The sequence below is a fragment of the Lactuca virosa genome, chromosome 5 (assembly GCF_052849685.1).
Source record: "Lactuca virosa cultivar CGN04683 chromosome 5, Lactuca_virosa_CGN04683_v6, whole genome shotgun sequence".
Taxonomy (NCBI): Eukaryota; Viridiplantae; Streptophyta; class Magnoliopsida; order Asterales; family Asteraceae; genus Lactuca; species Lactuca virosa.
In genome coordinates, this window is record NC_136430.1 from 60,057,314 (window position 1) to 60,070,406 (window position 13,093).

The following is a 13,093-nucleotide window of genomic DNA, read 5'->3' on the forward strand; positions in this document are numbered from 1 at the left end:
GGTTATTACAATTTGTTTTCAAAATAGTTTAAACATTAGAGTATCCCTAGAATCAAATCATGAAAGTATAAGGAGGTGCACAATCACGCTTTCGCCTTCCCGCGATCATCAGAAGTACTTGAAACATAATCAACAACTGTAAGCCCGAAGCTTAGTGAGTTCTCCCAAAATACCAACGCCATATAGATATAACCATATCATATAAACAAACACAACATGCATAATGAGCCATCAGTCTGACTGGACTGCCTCGAAGGGCCATCAGTCTATCTGGACCACTCTACGAGCCATCGGCACGTCTGGACCGCCTCTCAGTGCCTTCAGCCTATCCGGACCGCTCGACGGGCCTTCGGTCTGACTAGTATGCCCTAACCGGGTCTGCAGTCTATCCGGTCCGTATCTTGGCCTACAGCACAAAGCATGACCTCCCTCAACCCAATCCCCTAAACCAACAATCATGTGTACATAAATATCATACGCTAGCTAGCAAGTACAGATAGTCATACAGATCTAACAGATCACATGGAAACCATCCTATAACCAGGATACCGGTCTAACCGATCACTAACATAGAAACCATCCTATAACCAGGATACCAATCTAACAGATCACTAACATAGCAAGCATCCTATAACCAGTATACCGATCTAACAGATCACTAACATAGCAACCATCTTATAACCAGGATACAAATCATAAAGGGCCGCCCTTGGTGCTTAAGACCCTGTTGATATAGTGAGAAGAACTGACCTCACAATGTCGAACTATAGTGATAAGATCAAACTCTTGAATCACCGTCCCGAAATCAACCACATATAACCACCATAGGACCAAGTCCATCAGAATCCCAATTTACCAAAATACCCTCAAAAGTCCAACTGGTGAACCCTTGGTCAAGGTCAAAGTCAACAGTCCATGTTGACCCAACTTGTCGAGTGCAGCTAGCAACTCGTTGAGCTCCTTAAGAACTCAGAAAATCATAAAACCCTGTTTGACTCGCCAAGTTTCCAACCAACTCGTCGAGTCCATACGTGTCTAAATTTCGGGGAAAACCCTAACTGACTCGTCGAGTCCTCTTACTGACTCGCCGAGTTCATGCAGAATCAATACATGTAATCTTCATCCGACTCGTCGATTCGGCTATCGACTCGTCGAGTCCCTTTAGTCCATTTCTTATCCAGACGTTTTTAAGCCACCCCAAAGCTCCATATTGCATATCTAACCTCCTAGGTCATGGTTTCCACATAAAGTCGCAAACTTTACGCACATGCATGGTCCTAAATGCCAAAACCAAGCTAAGGGAAAGGTTTAACCCAAAGGGAAAGGCCAATGCTTGCTAAATCTGATAACTTTATGACTATAGGGACCAATAGGAGTCCATATCTGAAGTTACAACTGTTGGATAAGGTGTCTAAGTCCATAACTATTTCTGGTATGTACTTGACCCGATTGGCATGGTCCATTTGGGTTGCATGACATCATGATAATTAGATAGACAAAATGAGAAGAAGGACACTTATGATTTGTTAATATATTATAAGTTATAATATATTAATATGAAATCATATTCTTTAATTAGTATTGATCAAGAATTAATTTGGAATTAATTTTGTGATCAAAATTGAGACTAAGTAAATATATGGGGATGATTGTGTAAATCATCAATTCTTATATAGTGGGCTAATGATCCATTGTTTATTGGATTGGGCTAAATCCATAGGGTGCTCCATGGATGCTCCATGGAGGCTAAAACCCATCGATCATGGAGGAAATGAAAATCCATGTCAATTAGGGTTTACATGGTGTAACCTTACTTGTGACACACTATAAAAGGACCCCATGGACTACCAAAATTGGCACTAAGTGAAGAACTAGAGGGCTAGCCAATTTTGAGTGTTTGTGTACTTCTCTCAAAGTTATTCCAAGAGTTGTGGTGTTGTGTGAAACACTTGATTCATCACATTTGGGGTGCTAGGCTCACAAAGTTCTTAAGGAATCCAAGCAACAAGAAAGGTATGTTCTTCTACTAGCTTTTGTGTTTCAAGTTCTCCATGCCATGCTAGTTAGGTTAAGAACCTTGGACAAATAAAATTTGCATGTATCTTAGTAAAACATAGATCCAAGGTTTCTAGGGTTGCATGTACACCTTAGGAGTGTTAGAATGCTCAAAACCCTTCAGTGGTATCAGAGCCTAGGCTTGTTTTCTTGATACTTGATGCAAATTGTTGAAGAAAGTCGGATTTTCTGCCTTCTGTTGAGTGAACTCGCCGAGTCCATGCATATATTCATCCTACTCGTCGAGTAGGTTCATGCACTCGACGAGTAGGAGGCCCTGAGTGCATATTTTTCGAGTTTTGCTGCAGGAAATGGACTAGAATCATTACCCTAAACTGTTTTGGACTTGTAAAACCTGTTTTTCGTGTGGTAATGATTATTCTAATCCATTTTCAATGGTTATTATCAAAATCGCAAGTTTTATATGTGTTTATATGATTCTTGAAATTTTTTATATGAATGTTCATACACTTATGAGTTTGATAGATCATAGGAATTACTTGCAAACTTGTTGTTAGTTTAATTCTTGATCTAAGCGTTTTAATGGAATCCATAATTTGTCCTCAAGTTATGGATTACCAAAATTATTTTCTTTTAAAGTCCATTAAATAACACATAGGTTACATAAAATGAAGAGTCTTCATTTTAATAAACCATTAACTCATAAGTTATAAAGTTTAAAAGTTTTGAATAGTTACAAAACTTGACCTCAAGTTTTGGAACATGTAAAGTCACTTTAGAAAACTTTAGTTCCAACCCCTAGAATTTTAAAAGTTAAAATTCAACCCGTATACTTATAGTATTATAGGTTTATATATATATATATATATATATATATATATATATATATATATATATATATATATATATATATATATATATATATAAACCTATAATACTAAATGTATCTATATATATATATATATATATATATATATATATATATATATATATATATATATATATATATATATATATGTATAAGATCAAGTCGTTTTACCGTTAGTAGGCCTCATTCACGAAGCCGGTCTATAAGGGGGGTATAAGGTTGTTGCCTATAAAATGGCAGCTTAATGGGTGTCCACTCTCACCCACCGCTTCCTTGACTGGTGGAGGGTCGTTAGCCGAACGGGTAGGACAACGACTTTAATTCTCATTAAAAGTATAATGATTATTATAAGGTAACTAAATATTTTATAAATTCCCAATATTAGTTACTTTAGGAAAATGTGAATTTGGTGCTAACCCATGAAATTACACTTTGCACCTTGCTTAAGTCGTTAGTGGAGCGTGTGTGGTTAACCGACACACTAGCTTAGATTTAACAAGGTTGGCAAAGGGTGACTTAAGGTTTATCATAGATCGGTGGAGCGCGTGTGGTTAACCGGCACAACGATTAGGTGATAAACATTAAGAGTACCAAGTAAATTTGCATGGTTATTCACACCTTGTTTTGTGATCCTCGGCATCCCACTCACAAAACTTGAAGGGCACAATCGAGATTGAAACATGCCATTGAAAAGTTCAATGAATCTCAAATGAATATAGGAGTTTCAAAAACCAATTAAAACCTAATTATACATTTCGTTTTCATGGTGGAAATTGGTGAATCGTCATTCACCTACCTTCAAATATTTTATAGCTTGGATTACGGCATCCCTCTTCTAAGTTATAAAATATTGTGTTGGGTCCTAGCCTTAATATTACATTTGGGTGTCTTATTAAGGACTATCTTGATATCTAATCTAAACTTGTCTTTCTTTCTTTTCAGATGTCTTCCAGCAATGCTGCTTCTGGCTCAAACCCTACCGGCTCCTTCTCTCTCATGAATCTTTGTGGGAGAGTCATATTTGCTGGGACTAATTTCAATGATTGGATTAGGAACATAAGGATGGTCACTCGCTATGAGGACAAGGAATATGTCCTCGACAAGGAGCTAAACCAACTTGATGAGTCTTCTGCTACTCCAGAGGAGATCGCTGACTTCAGGACTCATGAGAGAGATGCCACTAAAGTGGCATGTATCATGCTGGCCACGATGACAGCCGAGCTCCAAAAGTCTTATGAGGACTTTTATTCTTTTGAGATGCACCAGGATCTGACGGAAAGATACCATCAAAGTGCTCGTCAAGAGCGATATGAAATAATCTCCTCCATGATAACAGCCCGAATGAAAGATGGTGAACCCATCACGGGCCACATGCAGAAAATGAAAATGTTTGTGGACCGTCTACTGAAGTTGAATGTGAAATTCCCCGAGGAGTTGGCAATTGACATCATATTGCACTCCTTACCTTATTGTTATGATCAATTCCGAATGACCTATCATATGAACAAGGAGGAGGTCACACTCAGAAAACTTCAAGGACTTCTGAAGACCGCCGAAAGTGGTCTTAAAGGTAAATCGATTGTTACCACTCCTACTCCTACCACCTCCCCTGTTCTGTCTATCGGGCAAGGTAAAGGGAAGAAGAGGAAGAGCCCTTCAAAGGGTACCAAGGGAAAGTCTCTTGATGGCTTCTCTTCAAGTAGAACCAAAAGTGGTTCTGTCACTCCTTCTGCCAACCCTAAAGAGGCTGAATGCTTCTATTGCCATGAAAAGGCGTACTGGAAGCGAAACTGCCCAAAGTACTTGCAAGATGTTAAGGATGGGAAAGTGAAACCCAACCATGCAGGTATTTACACTATATTGTCTAATAAATCATCATATTCTAATTCTTGGGTCCTTGATACAGGTTGTGGTATTCACATATGTTATGATTTGCAGGGACTAAGAAGAAGTGAGAATGTGGAGCATGGGAAGATAAACTTGATCATGGGGAATAGGAAAGCTTCATCTGTCACCAAGATTGGAGTTTATTCTTTGTTTCTAAGTAGTGGGTTAAGATTAGATTTGAATAAATGTTGTTACTCGTCTGAAATGGAGAGAAATATTATTTCCTTTCATAGTTTGTACAAACAAGGGTTTACTTTTTCATTTGATAATGAATGTGGTGGTATCAATGCTTTCTATAATAATGTTCTTTATTTTAAAGCATTACCTTGTGATGGTGTATATGAAACTGTGTCGGTTGTAGATAACCTAGGAAATAATGTGTTGTGTATTGATTCTTCCACTAGCTTGGATAAAGCATCATTATGGCATTTTCATCTTGGACATGTTAGCAAGAAACGCATAGGCCAACTCCAAAAGGATGGAGTCTTGGAGTCATTTGACCTAAAGTCGGATGATAGTTGTGAATCTTGTTTACTTGGAAAAATGACAAAGTCACCCTTCACTGGTACCTGTGCTAGGGGTGAAGGTTTGTTGGATCTTGTACATACAGATGTGTGTGGACCCTTAAGAACTGCCACAATGGATGATAACCGCTAATATGTGACTTTTACTGATGATTATAGCAGATATGGCTATGTCTACTTAATCAAGCACAAGTCAGAAACCTTTGAAAAGTTCAAAGAGTTTAAACAGGAAGTGGAGAATCAGCTGGGCAGGAACATTAAGATGTTTCGATCCGATTGAGGTGGTGAATATCTTAGTACAAAGTTCCTTGACTATCTCAAGGAATGTGGGATTGTCTCACAATTGACACCTCCCAGAACACCACAGCTTAATGGTGTGGATGAGAGGCGTAATCGAACCTTGTTGGACATGGTTCATTCCATGATGAGTCGAGCTTCACTATCAATCTTATTCTGGGGTTATGCCTTAGAGACTGCCGCCCATATCCTTAATCTAGCCCCTACCAAAAAGGTTGCCAAAACACCTCACGAGATGTGGACTGGGAAAGTTCCCAATTTGGAGCACATCAAGATTTGGAATTGCGAGGCTTTCGTGAGGCGCGAGACTCACGATAAGCTCGAACCTCGAAGTGAGCGGTGTATTTTCATCGGCTACCCACAAAAATTGTAACATCCCAAACTTCAGAAGTATGATTTAGGGGCTTATGTGTAATTTAAGGAGTCTACTTGGCGAGTAGGTATGCCTACTCGTTGAGTCAGAGAGGCTTTTGGCCACGTGTTAAGTGACCAACTCGCCGAGTCGGCGGCTGGACTCGACGAGTTGGTGCTGGGAAGAGAAAACCCTAATCTTAAAGTTTGCACCCTATTTAAAGGACCTTAAGTCCTTACCTCAGCCCCATTATCACCCCTTGACGTCCAGAAGCAACCCTAACCAATCCAAACCCCCATTTTGAGTGTGTGAAGGAGGGAAAGTGTGTTTTGGAGCAATTGCAAAAAGAAGGAATTGTTTAAGAAGATTTGATCATAGAGGAGCTGGTGAATTCGATCTCTCTGCTCAGTGGCATCAGTCTGAAGGTTGCAACTTCAGATCTGAGCTCATCTTGGACTCTAAAGCCGTAAAGTCTCCAGCTTTAGCAAGCAGGAACCCTCCATGTTGAGATAAACCCCATTGTAAGCCTGAGATTGACATTCTAAGCCTTTAGAGCCTTGCATGCACATAAAGGTTGCAACTTTACGTGATGAACATGCCTTGGGGGCCTAGATATACTGTTTGGAGGTTTGAAGTAGCTTAAAATCGTCTATATGAATGAAGGGCTGAAGGGACTCGGCGAGTGTCATGTACGACTCGGTGAGTCCGATGAAGATTATCGTAGACTCGGCGAGTTGTATGAGCGACTCGACGAGTCAGATGAAGAATGCCTTGGGCTCTGCGAGTCAGACGAGTGACTCGGCGGGTTGGCAAGTTATGCAAGGAACTCGACGAGTAGATTAGGGTACTCGACGAGTTAAGGTCAAACATGGACTATTGACCTTGACAGTTGACTTTGACTTTGACCAAGAGTTGACCAGTTGATTTCTGAGGGTATTTTGGTAAATTGGGTAATTATAGCAAAGGACATTGGTGAATATAGGTGTTGGAGTTGGAGCAACATTTGGAGGAGTTTGACACTACCTTTCGAGCTACTTGCGAGGTGAGTTATCCTCACTATATCAACAAGGTTTACGGCACCAAGGCCGACCCTTTATCGGATTTGTATCTGGGTACATTGAATAATATGTTTATTGATATGTTAGATCTGCGTCCTGGTAGTTAGGACGGTATTGTGTTTAGTGACCTGATAGGTCGGTATCCTGGTATATAGGATGATGTTATGTTAGTGACCGGTTAGGTCGGTATCCTGGTTATAGGATGTTGTTATGTTATATGATCTGTTAGATCAGTTTGTTTGCTTGTAGACTGTTATGTGATTATCTGTTATATGTGCACATGGTTGTTTGATTGGTGGTTGGGTTGAGGCGGGTCCTGCTTTGTGCTGTAGTCCAACATACGCAGGGAGGACCGGATAGACTGCAGACCCGGGAGGGCACATAGTCTGGCCGAATGCCCAGCAAGCGGCCAGGATAGGCTGAAGGCCCCGAGAGGGCGGACCAGACGTGCCGAAGGCTCGGAGAGTGGACCAGATAGACTGAAGGCTCGGTGCGGGCGGTCTAGTCAGACTGTAGACTCAGAGAGTGGACCAGATAGACTGAAGGCCCGGTGTGGGCGGTCCAGTCATACTGTAGACTCGGAGAGTGGACCAGATAGACTGAAGTCCCGGTGCGGGCGGTCCAGTCAGACTGTAGACTCAGAGAGTGGACCAGGTGGACTGAAGGCCCGGTGCGGGCGGACCAATCACACGGTAGACTCGATATGCATGACTGTTCTGTGTTTGTCGATATGATATGATTATGGTTATATGAGGTTGGTATTTTGGGGGTAACTCACTAAGCCTTCGAGCTTACATTTAACGATTATTGTTTCAGGTACAACGGCTGACCGCGGGAAGGCAAAGGCGTGCCCGTACACTTCCTCGGTTTATGATTATGATTTCTGGGAACTCTTATATTATTGGAAAACCTTTTTGTAATAACTTTTAGTATTTTGAATGTTTTAAAAGTTTAAATTTGGCTTGAATTTTATGGGTGTTACAAGTTGGTATCAGAGCCTTGGTTTGAGTGAATTGGAGGAACATTCGTGTGAATGGAAAGGATTTTAAAATGATTTTTTTAAATAAGTAAAGGAGGATGTAAAGTGTACGATCAGCCGGAGCTCGTAAGTAGACCCCAAAGTACCATACAGTAGGGGTGAGCATGGCGCGGTTTGGTGCGGTTTTAACGCCAAACCGAACAGCAAACTGCATGGTGCGGTTTTAGCATTCTTAAAACCGTTGGGTGCGGTTTTGCAATGGTTCGGTTTTTCGGTTTTTAAATACGGTTTCGGTTTGTATCGGTGCGGTTTCGGTTTTAAACCATGTTTAGAATTTGGTGCAGTTTTTTATGTTTTTAGGTGTGGTTTTTTAAAACTGTAAGAATTGAACACCATGTGCATGTAAGCTTGTATTGTGCTGTTTTTTTTACCATTCATTTTCAACTCAAAACAAAAATACATAATCAAAAATTGTAACTCGCTTACAATACAACATGTGATTACTCTCACAAACTAATTAATAATTGAAAGTTGGTTGATTTTGACTTAATTTGTTACAAGCTTATTTCATGTAATCGATTAGTACGTTTGGCTAACAATAGAACATTTCTTTTGCACCCCATATAGTCTAACACAAAAAACACAAAATAAACATATAATAAATAGATTATCGTTTATAAGTATTTTAAATAGCATGTATATAATATACATTGATTGATTTATTACTATACACGCTTGCGGTGCGGTTCGGTTTTGGTGGACCGGTTTTTGGGTAGAAACCGCACTGCACCGTTGACCTTCGGTTTTTGCAAAAATTAAATCCGCACCATTGCTTTTTGCATCGGTTTCGGTTTTTCGGTTGCGGTTTATTGTGGTTTTCTCTGTTTTTCTTTAGTCGGTTCGGTTTTTGCTCACCCCTACCATATAGTTATTTGATATTGTGATATGTTAGAACAACATGCTAGTACTAGGCTAGGGATCTTTAGGAATTACATGATAGAATTGCCTGATTACATGATGCCTGCTAGCCCAGGGTTTCCTTTATATGAAATTGACATCATTATTGTAGTTGCTTAGTGTATGCATTACGGATGTACATAATTAATATCTTATAGCATGAGAATGTTTGGTTTAGACTTATGTTCTGTTCTTGTATGATTGGGGGCTTAGGGTGGGATCATATATTCGAAAGTCTATAGGGTCCAGTGTTATGTATGGCTAGCATACACTAGTGTTTCAGGGTTGGTGAAAGTTTCATGGATGGGTGGGTCGTGAGAGGCCGGGAGGCCAGTTGTGAGATATTTAGTATTTCCTCTAGGAGTGAGGATTGAGCGCTCACTATATTTGTTGTATATTGTTAGGGTGTTGTGGTGATACTTGAGACAAATATGGGTAGGTGTGGAAGGTAGTATGGTCCTGTACTACTGAAATCAAAGTACCCATACGCGTAGCAAGGAAGTCACAACCCCTAGGGTGTGGTTGGGATTAGGTCCCCCGTCGTTGTGCGGATTGTCTGATATCTTCATGTTATATTTTCAGTATGGTGGTTACGAGGCGTTTGGTGACTAGATCCGGATCGGGATCAGGGCAGGGCGATCAGGAGGCCCCAACAGTGCCTGAGGTTATCGGCCAGGAGGGGCCAGCAACACCCGAGACTGTGGTACAGGCGAGGACGGAGGAGCTAGATGCCAGGATTCGAGAGATCCTGCATAATGAGGTTGCCACTATGTTCCAGGCTCAGTTGCCGGAGATGTTTGGGTCTATCAAAACCGCCATGGTCGAGTACTTTGACGAACGCTATGCTGCCCTTGCAGAGGCGGCTGCCGCGGCAGCTACTGCAGCTGTAACAGCGACAAGGGTAGGAGCCAATCGGGATTTTCAGTACCAGGACTTCAATAAAACGAAGCCCCCGAATTTCGATGGGATTCAGGACCCTGTCATAGCTATGAGGTGGTTATCAGACATTGAGGGATGCTTTTTCACATGTTCCTGCCCGACTGACCAGAAGGTCAGGTGTGCCCTGAACATGTTGAGGTCCGGGGCGAAGGACTGGTGGAGGTTGATGACAGGGTCTTATTCAGATGAGCAGAGAGTTGCAGTCTCTTGGGATCAGTTTAGGGAGATGTTTCGCTCCCGCTACATTCCTCGGGTAGAGCGTGAGCGGCTAGCTCAGGAGTTTTTGGAGTTGAGATAGGATGCAGAGTCGGTGATGGAGATCACCCGTATGTTCACTGAGAGGGCGATGTTTTACCCGGAGTTTGCTTCCGAGCAGGCTTAGATGACATGTTATCTGAGCATGATCAAGACTGACATTAGACAGTTCGTTGCTACCCAGCGGTGTGCTGCATTGTTGGAGCTACAGGAGGCCGCTAGGCGGCATGAGTTAGAGATTGAGTTACAGTTGCGAGAGCAGAGGCAGGCCCCAGTGCAGTCGCAGCCGGCGCCAAAGCGGTCCAAGACCGCTGATTCCAGGGTTGGAGGAGAGAGCGGCCGCACTTGTGAGAAGTGTGGGAAAGGTCATTCCGGAGTTTGTAGGTCCGGGGGTGCGTGCCGCAAGTGCGGAAAGGAGGGGCACTATGCGAGGGATTATCGCCAGGTGGCCCCGGTTCAGGACATGAGGATTTGCTATCACTCCTATCAGGTTGATCACGTGAAGACCAACTGTCCACAGTTTGTTGCTAGACCGGTGCAGGCTCCAGCGCCGGCTACATTAAGAATCACTGGCGGGGGACAGGGTAGAGCAGAGCCCCCGAGGGCTCAGGGACGTGCCTTCTAGCTTACGGCAGAGGAGGTCGGGATAGCGCCAGATGCAAATGCTGGTATGTTTCTATCTGTATCTTATTGTTTATAATTCTATTGCGAATTTCCCCTCCCTTTTTGCATATGGCATAGGAGAGTTTGAGGAGTTTAGTATCAAGAAGCCGTAGACGGTTAGGATTCAGGGATGTTTGAGAATGGGAGGTTAGTATATAGGATCACCATTCCAGGGCTAGAGACTGTGAATTTGAGAGGCAGAAGTTTTCAACTGGGATTCGGGTTCCTTCGAAGTTCGGTTGCTCCACGCCAGGAGAGTGGTTCTGCGGAGAGTCTTCGTTTCAGGATTCATCTTTCTACGGGAGGTATGGAAATTCTTGGCTTGGACGGTTAAGTAGAGTTATGATCTCGCCACTGCTAGGTAGTGGTTAGTGTCCCAAGTGGGGGAGAATTAGAAATTCTCAGAGGGAGCCTCGATCATTGAGGGATTCGGTTAGCTGCCAAGGTCGGACAGTACTTCAACACGCGTATGCGGGATTTCAGCGTATGTGGAAGATACACAGGTCAGGGATCAGACCAAGGTTTTCCGAGAGGATGGACGATCGACATGAGGCCTGGGGTTAGGCCGGGGTGATAGTCCGCAGAATGGATCAGAAGTTCGAAGCCCCAAGTGGGTGAGAACAGGTTACATGGGAGAGAGCACCAAGAGGGATGCACCAGGGAGATGCTCAACAGTTTAGAGCGGTCCGGATAGACTGATGGCCGGTGGGGCGTACCAGTCAGGACGAAGGCTCGGGGAACGATCCAGACAGGCTGAAGGGCCAGAGAGGCGGTCCAGACATGCTGAAGGTTCTAAGAGTGGTCCAGATAGGCTGAAGGCCTGGTGAGGCGGTCCAGTCATGTTGAAGACTTTGTATATGTTTGTAGATCTATGTTCGGGTATTGAGTAGACTGTTATGCTATAGCAATCAATAGGTTTGTTCTAAGTATTGGACATGCTGTTGGAATAGACTGTGGACTCCAGTGTATGTTGGTTGAACTGAAGTTGATATTAGAGATAGGATGGAGTGCAGAGGATTTTGGTGGTCTCATCAGTTCGGAGTGTCTCTAGGATTAATCTTCTTGGATCGGGTAATACACCAGTTGGGGACTGAGAGTGGATCCGAATGAGTATTCGTTAGTTTTGGAAGGGTTTGGGATTAGGATGTTCTGTCATTCAGGTTTTGGGAACTGGGTTAGATCTTTTCTTGATCGTTTTGGCATTTGGATGGGGTGGAGGCAATCCTGCGCTATGCAGTAGGCTAAGATACCCGATGCGGACCGACGGTGAGTCGTAGGCACATAGGTTCTAGGGAGAGTGGTAGGATTGAGACAGTGGGCCAAAATAAACTGGTGCGGGGCGGCAGTAGGTCGTAGGCACAAGGATTCAGTAGAACAACGAGATTTGGGGCAGGAGGTTAGCAGACCAGGATGGTTCGGATAGACTGAAGGCCTGGTAACGCGGCCCAGTCAGGACAAGGCTTGGTGTACGATAGTTTTTGTAATCTATGAAGGCACTGAATTGCCGCAGCGGCAGGTAATCTGCAGTCCTATTTTGGTGAGAACCTCGAATTATCAGGATTGGGTGTAAGTGGTATGGAAGTAACAACTATTCAGTAGAGTTGTCTGTCAGGAATTCAGACCGATTTCGGGATTCTAGGATTCAGGATGCCGAAGCGCGTTCGAATGAATGTTCTGTAAAGGTTTAGGGGAGTTGTACTCGGTTGTGACAAACCAGAGGATTGTGGAGGACACACAAGGATAGATCCTTGGATCTCCAGTTATGAGTAGACCCGAGATAGGTTCATGGAGGTATTCCAATCTAGGGCATTCCATTCTGAGGATTACTGAACCCTACGATTGACTGGATATGATATGTTTGGTATTCCAATCCGAGGGCTGATGGGGCCAAACCTGTGAGGGATACGAGGGTATTCCATCCTAGGGACGACTGGACCCGTCGTAGGCGTACCTGGTATTCTAGCCCGAGGCTGATTGGGCCAGGTATGAGTGTTTATATGATATAGATGGTTGTTCATGGGAGTTACCCGGAAGTTGGAGGATTCATCATCCTGTCAGCGTAGAAAGGGACTAGATTCAGGAAGGGGACAGGATGAGTTTCCAATATTGCAAGTTACTCGGGTTGTCGCCAGTTTTGGGAAGGAGAAGATAGATTAGTTCTGTGAGAGAGCCCAGTGAATTATAGTAGTATCTAACTTTCGCAAGTCACAAACGTGTGTTCATGACAGGAAGGTGGCAGTATCATCGGGTGATACTTAGATTGATGTGTGCTAATATTAAGGAGAAGAGGCGGTGGTC